This window comes from Xenopus laevis, chromosome 3L (assembly GCF_017654675.1).
Source record: "Xenopus laevis strain J_2021 chromosome 3L, Xenopus_laevis_v10.1, whole genome shotgun sequence".
Classification (NCBI taxonomy): Eukaryota; Metazoa; Chordata; class Amphibia; order Anura; family Pipidae; genus Xenopus; species Xenopus laevis.
In genome coordinates, this window is record NC_054375.1 from 69127184 (window position 1) to 69140002 (window position 12819).

General features: G+C 36.9%; 1 protein-coding gene across 6 annotated transcripts in view; it reads left to right on the forward strand.

Moving 5' to 3' along the window:
* LOC108711107 (synaptotagmin-1) overlaps positions 1-12819 on the forward strand; it is a 308629-nt gene that overhangs the window by 172877 nt on the left and 122933 nt on the right. For all 6 annotated transcript variants that reach the window (XM_041586373.1, XM_041586368.1, XM_041586370.1 and 3 more), the window contains one exon: positions 8485-8550. The gene's annotated coding sequence lies outside the window, so the exon portion shown is untranslated. The remainder of the gene's footprint in view (positions 1-8484; positions 8551-12819) is intronic.

The window sequence follows — 12819 nt, forward strand, 5'->3', positions numbered from 1 at the left end:
GCCTTTGATCAATTACTAAGTCATGTTATTGACATGATTTTGCGAATACAACATTTGTTCTGCCGGCTCCTGCTTAGAAACTCATCCAGTCCAGACAATCAAAGGAAATCAGTTGAAACACACGTAGGGTGATCACCTGCTTCCTTTTCTCAAGGTCTTGTTCAGTCATCTTGACCTTTTTGCTACCTTGGTTTTTTTTTAAAGCTCTAAAATAGATTTTGATGATATTCATTACATGCTTTGTGTTGTAAAGCCTTATATCATTTCTCCTCATGATTCAAAAGTATTGCGGGAAACAGCAATTCCCGCACATACAAGGTATTGAGCTTTAGAATTGGGAAAACTCTGCAGTATAGCAGACTTTAATTCCAAAGAGAATGAGTCCTTGAGGCTCTATGACAAAGGAAACATGACACAATCAATTTAAGCAGCTTTGTGTCTGTTAAGAAATTGCAATATGCTGGAAAATAAAAATCCTAAAAATGTAACATCCTCATATACTGTAGATGCAAACATATTCATGGCATCTTGCATTGCCATATCCATTGGTTGTAGATCCTGTATGTCTCCAATGCATCACAGCTTTTGCCTCAGTAGACTACAACTGGTTGTTGCAAACTGAGAACAAAGCAGCTAACTTATAGCTTACTAATAAAGGTTACACGATTTGCCCAGGCGCAGCAAACCATAACATCAAGATGTTTGCTTTCAAACAGGTGACCAGTATATGTTACCTGCTGAAGGTTTAATAGCACCTCAAAACTCCAATCATGACAATACACTCAACACCTTACTTCATGACATCCTTGCTGATTATGACAAACAGATTATGCTGATTGGAGCAACATTCCAGGGTGTTTATTTCAGAAATATCTTTTTACAAGTTATTCTGCACTGAGAAAGTCGGGTGACTGGTGAAGCGTCTTCAAGAAAAAAAACACAGCACATCCAGTTGATTTGACTTATTTCTACATATATACCATGACCTGGTTGAATGAGAATCTTCACAAACATACTGCCGATTGGTTGCTATAGATAATTAGACCTGTAGCAAAGTTCGCACCTTTTATTACATCACAGTAAATGACAGAATGAAGTGACCATCTTCATTGAGTGATGAAGCTATTCTGTCTTGATGGGAGAACAAAAGCATGATTAATGGTTGTCATGCCAGTCTTTGAGATAGCATTATAACCACCTCCCAAATAATTACTTTCTTCTTTAATAAAGTGTTGACTATAGGAAATTCATTTTTGGGTTGCTACTTTTATTCCCTGAATTGATTCCAGATTATAATATGTATTGCTGTAGCAAGCAATGCTATTTTTTCTATATAATTGTGTTTTTGTCACTATGTTGGGTTTTCTATTTTGATTCTGAAACTGTAAGCTAATTGCTATTTTAAGGCACATTAAAAAAATTGCTTGCAAATGCATTTTGCTGTCAAATCAAATGAGCCATGGGAAACCTAATATACATGGCACGTGCCTAGATCTTTGTAATATTCATACACACTTTTTTCAGATTTGGCTAAGAATATTTGGAATTAAATATACAGTCCACAGACTAAGGTGATTTTAGATTTAACATAATGCATGGGTGGTCTCTGTTTCTTCACAATAAAGTGCAGATATGGAATTTATTATCCATAATGGTTGAGACCTGAGGTTTTCAGTGCTTCTGTAATGTGGAATGCCAGGCCTTACGGTCACTAAAACATTTGGATACTAAAATAAAAATACAGTGGAATTGATTTGCCATCTACATGGGTTTGTATTATCTTCGTTAAAGGAAAACTATACCCCCCGAACAATGTAGGTCTCTATAAAAATATATTGAATAAAACAGCTCATCATGTAAATAAAAAAATGGGGGGGTTGTGGGTGCACACCTGAGGTTTTGAGATTGGCCTCAGGTGTGCACCAACAACCCCCTCAGTTTTGCATCATGTAAATAACCCATTTTCATAGTAAAGTCCAAAAAGGTGCACACCTTCCCTGAACGTAACTGCCTAGGTGCTGGTAAACAGATAGTATTATATTATAACAAAAAAAACGCACTCACAGGTCTTCAAAAGAAAGCCGCAAAAGGCTGGGATTTATTTATCCGACGTTTCAGCTACAACTTTAGCCGTCCTCAGGAAGAACAAACATTACAGGAGTGTGGTCATATTTAAAGTGTAGTGTTGGCACCAAAAATAGCCTGTGACATCATCAGCAAGTGTCATGACTCTTTGTTGTGGGGGGCGCTTGCTACATACTTTTTATAGGCACAATTCTGACCTTTAGTAAATCGACCCTTTTTGCAATCCCATCATAATTAATGTATTGCAATAAGATATGCAGCTTTTTTTTAAATAATAATATAACAAACAAGGGGAAGGTTAGCAGTAAATTAACAAATATGTCAGAGTAAAACAGGAGAATAAGAAGGAACTACTCACAAAAGCTTATAACCTAACTTTCTGTTATTGAGATGTCAATATTATTTTACTTGACTAATTACATGATGAAGCATGAAATTGCAGAAACAGCATAAATGGAGAGACTGGACAAATAGGAGACCTCCATTTATCTTTATAAAGCAACATAATTTGAATGTAAAGACTTAAAAGCAGCAGTGATTTAGTACATCAGTACTTAGGCAGTTGCATGTGAAATTGTCTGACAAATTGTAAAGAGAATTATTCATTTAGATACATTTACAAATATGTGTTCTAGTGAATATATAATTTAAAATGCAGGATAAGAAAGTAATCAGACGGCCATGCCCATGGAATTGCCTGCAGGCAGGAAGATAAATGAATGTGGGCTGTCGCATCAATGGGAATAGACTAGTGGCCATAACATAACATTTTCATTTCCCAAGAGAAAATGTAAAAATAAAATGATATAAATTGGCACACATTATATACTATGGTAATCACTGGATTTATGGTCCATGTAAGCAGCTATCCTATCCAGCCCAAAATATGGAGGTCTGCATTTTCTGGCAATAGCTGTTCATGTGTGCCTTAGGCAGAATAGATACAAATAAGTCCACTGAGAAGGAATTTTTGATTTGTCCTGATATTGCAATTTTTTTTTCTTTAGAGATAAATGTAAAACAAATAAAAAAATGCTGCATTTGCTCTAGGTTTAAAGCAAACATTCCTATTGGCCTGTAGGCATTGGTGGTATATTGCTTCTCATACCAAACTCACTTGGAGGAATAGCTCATAAACTTCTGGAGTGCCTTAAGTCAACCCTCATTGACCTAAATCTCCTAGTCCACCTTTCCGATTACTGAAGAAATTATCTCTTTCCAGCATACTGTGCAAAATGTTATTTCTCGTTATATATTTCATTATGTCTTTTCGATTACGGTAAACAAAAACTGATTGCAGCTTGCCTGGAGTAAATTTCAGATTAATTTCCATTCTAGTGGCTGAAGCAAGCTCTCTATAAATTTGCATTACCTTTACAAATAATGTTTCTAATTAAAAATGTGTTTCGATTCCACTAGTTTTTGCAAACTTTTGTTATTGTTGGTTTCTGTTTGTCATTTGCTCGTGGTTTCCTAAGCAGCAATAGACTGCTGCTTGTTTAGAATTGCATTGAACCAAACTTTCTGTCTTCTTTGCATCTTTACTTCATTCTTTGTAAAAGGACAAATTTTGATATTTGTAAGCACATTTTGACTTTTGTCTCAAATGTGATGTTATGCAGGCAAAAGAGATCACTATGCTGTCACCCTGCCCTTTGCTGAGGGACAAATGGTTATCATCAGAAATACATAAATCTGCAATTGAAAAGTATTCAGAGTAACAGTGGGGAAATTGATTTCAATTATTGACTATGTGTTATCTTTCCTAATTTGTTTTCAAAAAATATTTGTGTGTGTGCGGGCATCCAGTAAACAAGTAAAAGAGAAACAGGGTTCCTGTAAGAAATATCTACAGATTTTATATATATTTATATAAAATATGTAATATATGTAAGACTGCTGCACACACCTTAAAAGGAATACTGCCCTGGTGCTAACAGAGATAATATATAAAGTTTGCAAAAATGCTGTAGCACTCTAGGGACTTTTGCAAGTATTTAAATCTTTGTTTCGACCCTCACTGGGTCTTTATCAAGATCACAAGACATGAGTCAAACTAACATATTTATAGTCTCATAGCTAAACTTCCCCCAGACAAGTACTACCATCAACTGTCCAACATCAAGCCAAATAGTCCCGCGTTCCATGTGAGGGTATTGGCAAACACTGCAACCTAAAGGGGAAACACAAAAATAACCAAAAATAAATGGATAAAAATGTGCATAGACATTCCTGTATGTCAAAAACAAATATTAACGTTCATCTAAAAAAGACAGGTATGAACAATATTCATTTAGACCCTTTGGATATAATGTGTTTAATTTTTGGATCCAGGTTTCCCTTTGCAGTAGCATGCTGCAACGATCGTTATTACGATTGAAAAGTGGGTGGACCATGGCCTTTTTTCCTGTTTATACAGAGGAATATCACTTTTTTTCAAATGCAGAAGGTAATGCTCATCTAGGATTTCCTATACGCTCGCGTATGGAATTCTGGGTTTTGCACACATAGGTCAACCCACAAGGACACACTATTATATAAATCACATGTGTGGTGGCACAAAATATTCTGTGTTTTATTTTAATGGGTTTCCCCATATGTGGGTGACGGAAGTATGTACCAGTTAGCATGTTTCTAGATGTGGTGCAACCTGCACTTTTATAGCATCAATTTTTTAATGGTGCAAATCGTAATGGTGCGACATTGTAATATTCCGGGTCCGGGGTCAGTGGGCATTAAGATATCTTTAATGTTCCTGCCACATTTGTAGCCCTATATGGGTTTTTGTTTCAACGTACTGGGAAGGCTATTATCACATGCTAAAATGGGCCAATTTGTATTTATAATATTTCTAATTGTAAGAGAACCAGTGCTAAATTGGGAAGTAATAACCATCCTTTTTGGTTCACCACATCCCTCTGGTTTATCTTGTTGGACATAGTTTAAAGCTTTATTCTTTGCTGCAGTTTTTGGTCAATATACCCCCTCTCTATGAAGTGATTATATGCTTCTTGTAATTGTATTTTGCAACTGACATTACTGGAGTTGTTACGAATTTTTCGCAGAAATTGGGAAAAGGGGACACTGTCCTTGGTTGATGGTGGATGAAAGCTATTATAATGTAGAATTGTATTCCTGAAAATATAACTGCCTCACTTGATGTTTCCCCAGCAACTGACTTGTCTCCATTTACAATATCTGACCCTTGAGCCAACATTTGTGTTGGGCCTGCGAGCCTTTTATTTATCATTTTGAAACTGACCTTTCTATTGACCTGGAACCAAGATAACTGATCCATCACACTGTGTCCTCATGGTTGGTACCCAGGAGCAAGAAAGCACAACAGATATATATGAGCCAGCATGTTCACAAATAGCAGAATCAGTCAGATGTATAGAAAATCACAGTGGGTAATGCAATAACAGGTCGAAGAGGCATTGCTACAGCTGTAAAAGCACATAGCAACCATCAAATCACCAGCATCAATATCTTGTTATTATTTCTAAATAAATCAATAGATTAAATGAATTGTATAAATCAATGAAACATGTTCAAATGTTTATTTTAACATTGCGATGATACTGTACACATGCTTTTGGGTGCTTTATAATAATTTTGTAAGGGTCCTTCTTTACATGTAGCATAATTATCCCCTATGATGAATAATAAGGTCATCACTTATTGGTGTAGAACATATTCACTTGCCAGCAGCTTTCTAATTAATTTATAATTCCATCATTATTTGTAGACCCTGACAAATTGAGTGACAGGTAAAACTGGCCTGTTTCACCAAAAATTTAATAAAGCCACAAAAATTGTGATAAACTGCAACATTTTGTTCAAATACACTGGAGTCAAGGGGGAAGTGAAATGACTTTCGTAAAGGCATTTTTAACTATGCTATAGCAAATACATTGCCCTGTCTTGATAGATACGCTCGTTTTCACTATTCTACAATAATGATGGGTAAATCTGCGCTGTTTCGCTTCGCCGAAAATTTCACAAAATGGTGAAAAATTCATGAAAAGCATTGAAGTTAATGGGCAGCAAAATTATTTTGACGTGTGACAATTTTTATACTTGCTACTCTTTGGTCCAAATGCATTAAAGTCAATGGGCGTCCGAATAATTTTAATGCGCAACAAGTTTTATACGCGCAACAATTTTTTTTGATGCAGTGGATTTTTCGCTGGCGAATTGTTGCCGCAGTTTTATAACTGAATTTGCTTTCGTCAAAACGCGGAAATTCGCTGCAAATTCGTGTTTGTAGTGAATTTATTAGCCCATTACTATTCTACAACTGTTGTTCCATATAGAAAAAAAGGCTCCCATGTTGCCAATTTCTTCCAAACATGGCACCAAAACAGCTCCATCACATTTGCCACTTTTTTGTCCATTTGATGATATATACCATTACTTACACAGTAACTGAATGTGCCATGGTGACATGAACCCACTTGGTACTTAAAATGTGCCCTGTGTATATGCTTGAGGCGTACATATATTTTACCAATAGAACTGCTTTGATGTCATATTTTAAGGAGGATAATGTCACTGTACATCAGCATCCCTTTCTTTTTCAACTGTGTTCTTTGCAATGCCCATCTATAGGAAGCTTTTACTTTCATTAGAATATTTCCTTTTTTCTTTTAAAGGAACAGTATCTGTTTCTTTAAAGGAAGAGTTTGGTGTAAAAATAAAAACTGGGTAAATAGATAGGCTATGCAAAAATACAAAATGTTTCTAATATAGTTAGCTAGCCAAAAATGCAATCTATAAAGGCTGGAGTGAGTTGATGTCTAACATAAGAGAACAGAACCCAACTTCCTGCTTTTCACCTCTCTAACTCTGAGTTAGAGCTACTTTAAAGGAGAAGGAAACCCTTTTGCAAAAAACCCTGTACCCCCCACCCCAGGTAGAACCCCCTCCCTCCTCCCCCCAGACTAACTACCCCCCAGGGAAATGCCCCATACTCCATACTTACCCCTCGGCGCAAATGCTTCCGGACTGAGAGATCAGTATTTCTGCACATGTGCAGTTGGAGCAGTATGCCAGTTTGCGACAACTGTGAATGCGCAGAATTACACGGAAATTGACAATCTCCCAGTCAGCTTAATAGGACGCGGAGGATGGATGTGTGGAACTCCGCTGAGAGAATCTGCGCCGAGGGATAAGTATCTATTTACCCAGTTTTTATTTTTACAATGATCAATTCAGTTTAATAGTCAGTTTATACGGAACAACTGAATAGTCTGAATGTATTGCATATGTGACCACTACCAGAACTGAACAAGCAGAGGACAAAGAAAAGTATAACAATGAGAGGTGTACATTATGTTTATAGAAGTAAAGAAATTTGATGATGGGAAACAGTCTATGATTTGTCCCTTTTTACAATATATTTGACAATAATATTTGAGTCACTCACTTACAGCTAACTATCAAATGGCCAGTTATTTAAACTTAATAATATAGCCAGAAAAATACTGCAGGCTGACAAAAGACATGTGTTCATTGATTTTAACCATTTCTTAAATGTTATATATAATATGTGAATTGATCTATACACCGGCAAAATACTTGAACACTGCTGTTGCCAGTATGGTTTTAATGTAAAAAAAAGTAACTCAAAATAGTAATCAATTTGTCTGCAAGTCTGCATTACTTGTATATCACACATTATTGAAATGTCATTAAGATACATCATAGAGTCAAAACTAATCTGGCAACCCTTCTATTTATTGAACTTGGATATTTAATTCACAGCCATTATTGATGGTATAGGTATTATACAATTACAATTCACTTATGTGCTTTCTTTGTGGAAACAGTAGTTTGGAGAAAGTCCTTTCTTGTTTCAGCAGAATAATAACGCCCTATACAAAGTAAGGTCCATGCAGGATTGGGTTGAAGAGATAGGATGGAAGGACTTAACTGGCCTGCATAGACCACACCCCAATGGGATATCTATGGAATGAATTGTAACACTGATATAAGTAAAGCCTAAAGGGCTAACTTTAGTGTCCAGCCTCTAATGTATGAATTACATTTATTTATCTTAAATAGAAAACATACATTATACTTTTTATCCTGTATTTACTGATGGAGGGAAGATCTGAATGATGGACAGTATCTGTAAAACAACTACTACGAGCTAGTCTTCCTAACACTACATCATTGAAGTTTCTGTGTGGTTATACTGTGAGCATAAGAAAACAGAATTCTTCTAGTGCTTTTGATTAAAATGTGTCAATAATACATATGTCACTGATATACAGTACTACTAATTACCAACATTTTTGAGGCCATTCAATGAACAGATGTTATGCATGTTTAGAGTATGTATTCTAGTTATAACTAAGTGCACCATAGTAACTCATCTACAATTTTGTTTGCCAGAACCATCTATAAGAAACAAGAGCTTGTCTCCAAAAGAGCTAACTGTGATAACAAGACTGCTTTAAGGTAATACAGATGCCTTCGTTGACTGGAGTTGATATTCATATTATATTATAATAATGTAACAAAGCAACACACCAGACTTTGTGATGAACTTTCCAAACTACTTGTATTTGCTGATAACAAATGAAAATTGAGCACATTATAAAATCATAAATCAACTACATTTCATCTCCAAATATAGTTTAAAGGTATACTGTCATGGTAAAAAAAATTTTTTTTAAAAACACATTGGATTTAATTCTGCACTGAAATCCGTTTCTCAAAAGAGCAACCAGATTTTTTTTATATTTAATTTTGAAATCTGACATGGGGCTAGACACATTGTCAGTTTTCCAGCTGCCCCCAGTCATGTGACTTGTGCTCTGATAAACTTCAGTAACTCTTTACTGCTGTACTGTAAGTTGGGGTGATATCACCCCCTCATTTTCCTCCCAGCAGCCTAACAGAACAATGGGAAGGTAACCAGATAGCAGCTCCCTAACAGAAGATTAAAGCTTCCTGGTAGATCTAATAACAACACTCAATAGTAAAATCCAGGTCCCACTGCCACACATTCAGTTACATTGAGTAGGAGAAACAACAGCCTGACAGAAAGCAGTTCCATCCTAAAGTGCTGGCTCTTTCTGAAAGCACATGAACAGGCAAAATGACCTGAGATGACTGCCTACACCCCAATATTACAACTTAAAAAATACACTTGCTGTTCCAGGAATTCAATTTTATATTGTAGAGTGAATTATTTGCACTGTAAACCGTGAAGTTTAGAAATAAAAACGACATCATAGAAATCATGATAGAATTCCTTTAAGTAAACCAAAGCAAATGGGAACTTCTGACTCTTGAGATTCTTCAGATTTATTCTATTTGAGACTTTAAGTAGATCTTCTGTTCCTATGACTAATTCCCTTTGAAAACTATTAGCCCTGACAGCTACGGAGTCATAAAAGATCCATTTACTTCCTCCAATAAAACAAGGTCGTAATTACTTTTTATCACAAAGATAAAAAAATGTATCACACAACACCAGCATGATACATTTTAAACAATCTGCATTTTATTTGAAATATGTAAATAAGGTAAATATATAAGTAAATAAGTTATAAATATTCCTATAATAAAACAGTGTGCATTTTATTTATTTTTTACAGCTGCTTTGCAGAAACTTTAATAGCATTGTAATAATGAACCATGTGCAACCACAGGCATAGTATTAAAAATAATAAAATATTGTTTGCTGGCCCTCCAACTCAATATGTGAACTGTGGAAACTCTGGAAATAATAGGGCTAATTTATGAGTGGACACAGGTATTTGCTATTGCACCCCTTCAGTCTATTCTAAAAAAATGTTGTGCAACCGATCCTATTGACACAGAGGAACCTTGGATCTATTGCCACCTTGAAGGTGGAATTTATTACATGGTCCCCAACTGCAGGCTGGAATAATATGTACAGCAGACCTTTCCCTAAAGAATAAGGAACATTCATAATTTTAATGCAGAGGAAAGAAATTACGCATTATCACAATTGCAGGTATTTAATGCATTTGCACCTAGGCAGAGACCAATGGTAATCAATTAAATATTTGCTTTCATTATGTTACTAGCAACTAGCTGAACAAAGCTATTTTTTTTTATTTAAGCCACTTTAAAGGTATTCTTTGTATATGCTTCAGTTTAATTATGTCCTAGGCTTTTAAGTTCTCTTACTGACTTTGGACCAATCACTGGATCTCCTTATAGAATACATTTTATTATGCATTTCATTAATATAATTAATACAACAACATATTGAAGATTATATTATACAACTTGCATAGTTGCAACAGTCCTGGAAACCAGTCAAATGTTTCAGCAAGTAGCATAGGTGACAGTATATGCTACTTGCTGGTTTACCAACCCTAGTGCAGAACATCTCCACACCAACATTACCGCCAAGATGTTTTTATTATTTTGCAATAAGGGTGACTCAGATATATGAATATACAGATAAAAGGAAACAAACATGAAAAATAAAGTAAACTATAGATTCTATAGGTTGTATGTAATTATGTATATGAGAAATAGCATCCACATTGCTTATTGCAACTAATGTATTGTCTTAATGGAGACATTTAGGATAAAAATGAAAAAAAACTAATTTTGTAGGCAATTATGAGTAATATATGGTGTTGCTTTTACATGGTGCTAAAAATGAATATTATCTTTAAAAATTAGCCCTTCTTACCTCCCACACATTAAAAGTGAGCCATACCTGTGGGGAAGCATAGAGCACTAATACCTGCGCAACAAATGAAGGGCCGACATCGCTCAAACACCAGGAAGGAGGCCATGGCAAGCATTACCAAAGATGGTGCAGGTCAGGGAAATCAATCAGCCGAAGCGCAGGTGAGAGACAGGGCTGAGTCAGGAGCAGCAGAATCCGCTACAGCAGCAGCAGCTCATAAGCTGGTGCAGTTTGCCAGAGGCACGCATCAGCAATACCTAATGGAGGTAGGCAATCCTCCCCATAACCGGATCTGCCCCAGGTTACACATCACACCACTGAGCCTGCAACAGTCAGGTGCAGGCCTCCAGTGCTACAGAACTGACTGACAGGGCTGACTGATATATTGGGCAGTATAACCAGCAATCACACCACTCATATCAAAAATTTATGAAATCAAAATTGACTTTGCCATACTAAAAGAAGATGTCCAGAACATCAGAGAAAGAACCAGGGAGACTGAAACTAGAATTGAGGAATTAGAGGATATCCTATCTCCAATACCAATGATGTACGTGAACACATGGAGAGCTGGTAAGACTGGGACAGTATTCGTGTTCATGGCTGAATTTAAACTGCTGTCCTGGAATGTGCTGGGGATCTGGATTGCAATTAAGAGGAGATTGGTATTTGACTTTATGCACAAGGAAAAGCCACATAAAATGTTACTCCAAGAGACTCATTTAGAGGGTAGCAAAATACTGGCGTTGCAAAAACCTTGGATTAAAAGTACGTACAATGCTATGCATTCCAGCTAATCTAGAGGAGTCTCTATCCTAATTGCTTAAACATGTCTGTTCAAAACTGGTAGGATTATTACAGACAAACAGGGTAGATACGTAATAATACATGGTCCAATCCAGGGTAAACTAGTCACAATAGCAGGGATATATGTGTCCCCTCCCTTTGACAGCACGGTAATGGGTAGAATACTTGTGCTCCCAATGGCCCCCCCCCCTTATACTTATGGGTGATTTCAATGCTGTAACCGACCCCAAAACAGACAAACTTTCCCCACGCGTAATCAGAACTTCTCTAAGTGGGCCACGACATAAGGCCTGTTGGACCTGTGGCGAGCCTGCAACCCAGGCATCCGGCAATTTACTTGTTACTCTGCTGGACACAATAGCCTATCCAGAATAGATTTGGCTATGGGCACCCCTGACCTAAACACTATGGTATCCAAAGTGGAGATACATACTAGGGGCATATCTGACCACTCCCCCATGATGGTAACCCTTACAATTTACTCCACAGCCCCAAATAGAACATGGAGACTTAGTTCATGTTGGATCAAGCACCCTCAATTAACTGATCCCATGCTTTATAGCTTAGAAAAGTATATAGCAATCAACTCAGACTCCTCCAGCCCTGATATAGTTTGGGACGCCCTCAAAGTGTATACAAGGGGAGACTATATAAGCAACATGAAGGCACTTACTAATATGATAGAAGCTGAGATCTCCTCCTTAACCCAAAAAGTACAAGAAACTGAACAGCAATTCATAGCCCATTCTACCGAAACAAACAGACAGAGGTGGCGATTGGCCCAAGACTCCCTAACCCTTGCCCAACTGGAACTCACAAAGAAGCCCATACGTTACCAAAAGGCAAAATTTTTTGAACATGGAGACAAAAATGGCAGACTATTAGCCCACTTGACCCGGGGGGATACCTCCACAACAGGAATCCCCATAGTTAGAATGCCTAACAAAGAAACTTCCACATGCCCTGACCAGATCAGTAGCACATTTGCGGGATACTACTCAGCCCTCTATTCAACAAAGTTAAATATCACAGAACTAGAAATAGATGACCTGCAAGATACAGACTTGCCCAAACTTGACGGCCTCAGAGCTGGGCAACCCCATTACTGACTTGGAGGTTCCACCAGGGAAAAGTCCTTGCTACCCATTTAAACAAATGTATCCTAGAGGTGATCTCCCCTGATCAGGCCGGCTTTATGCCAGGGAGAGCAACAGATATCAATATTAGAACACTGTATCCTA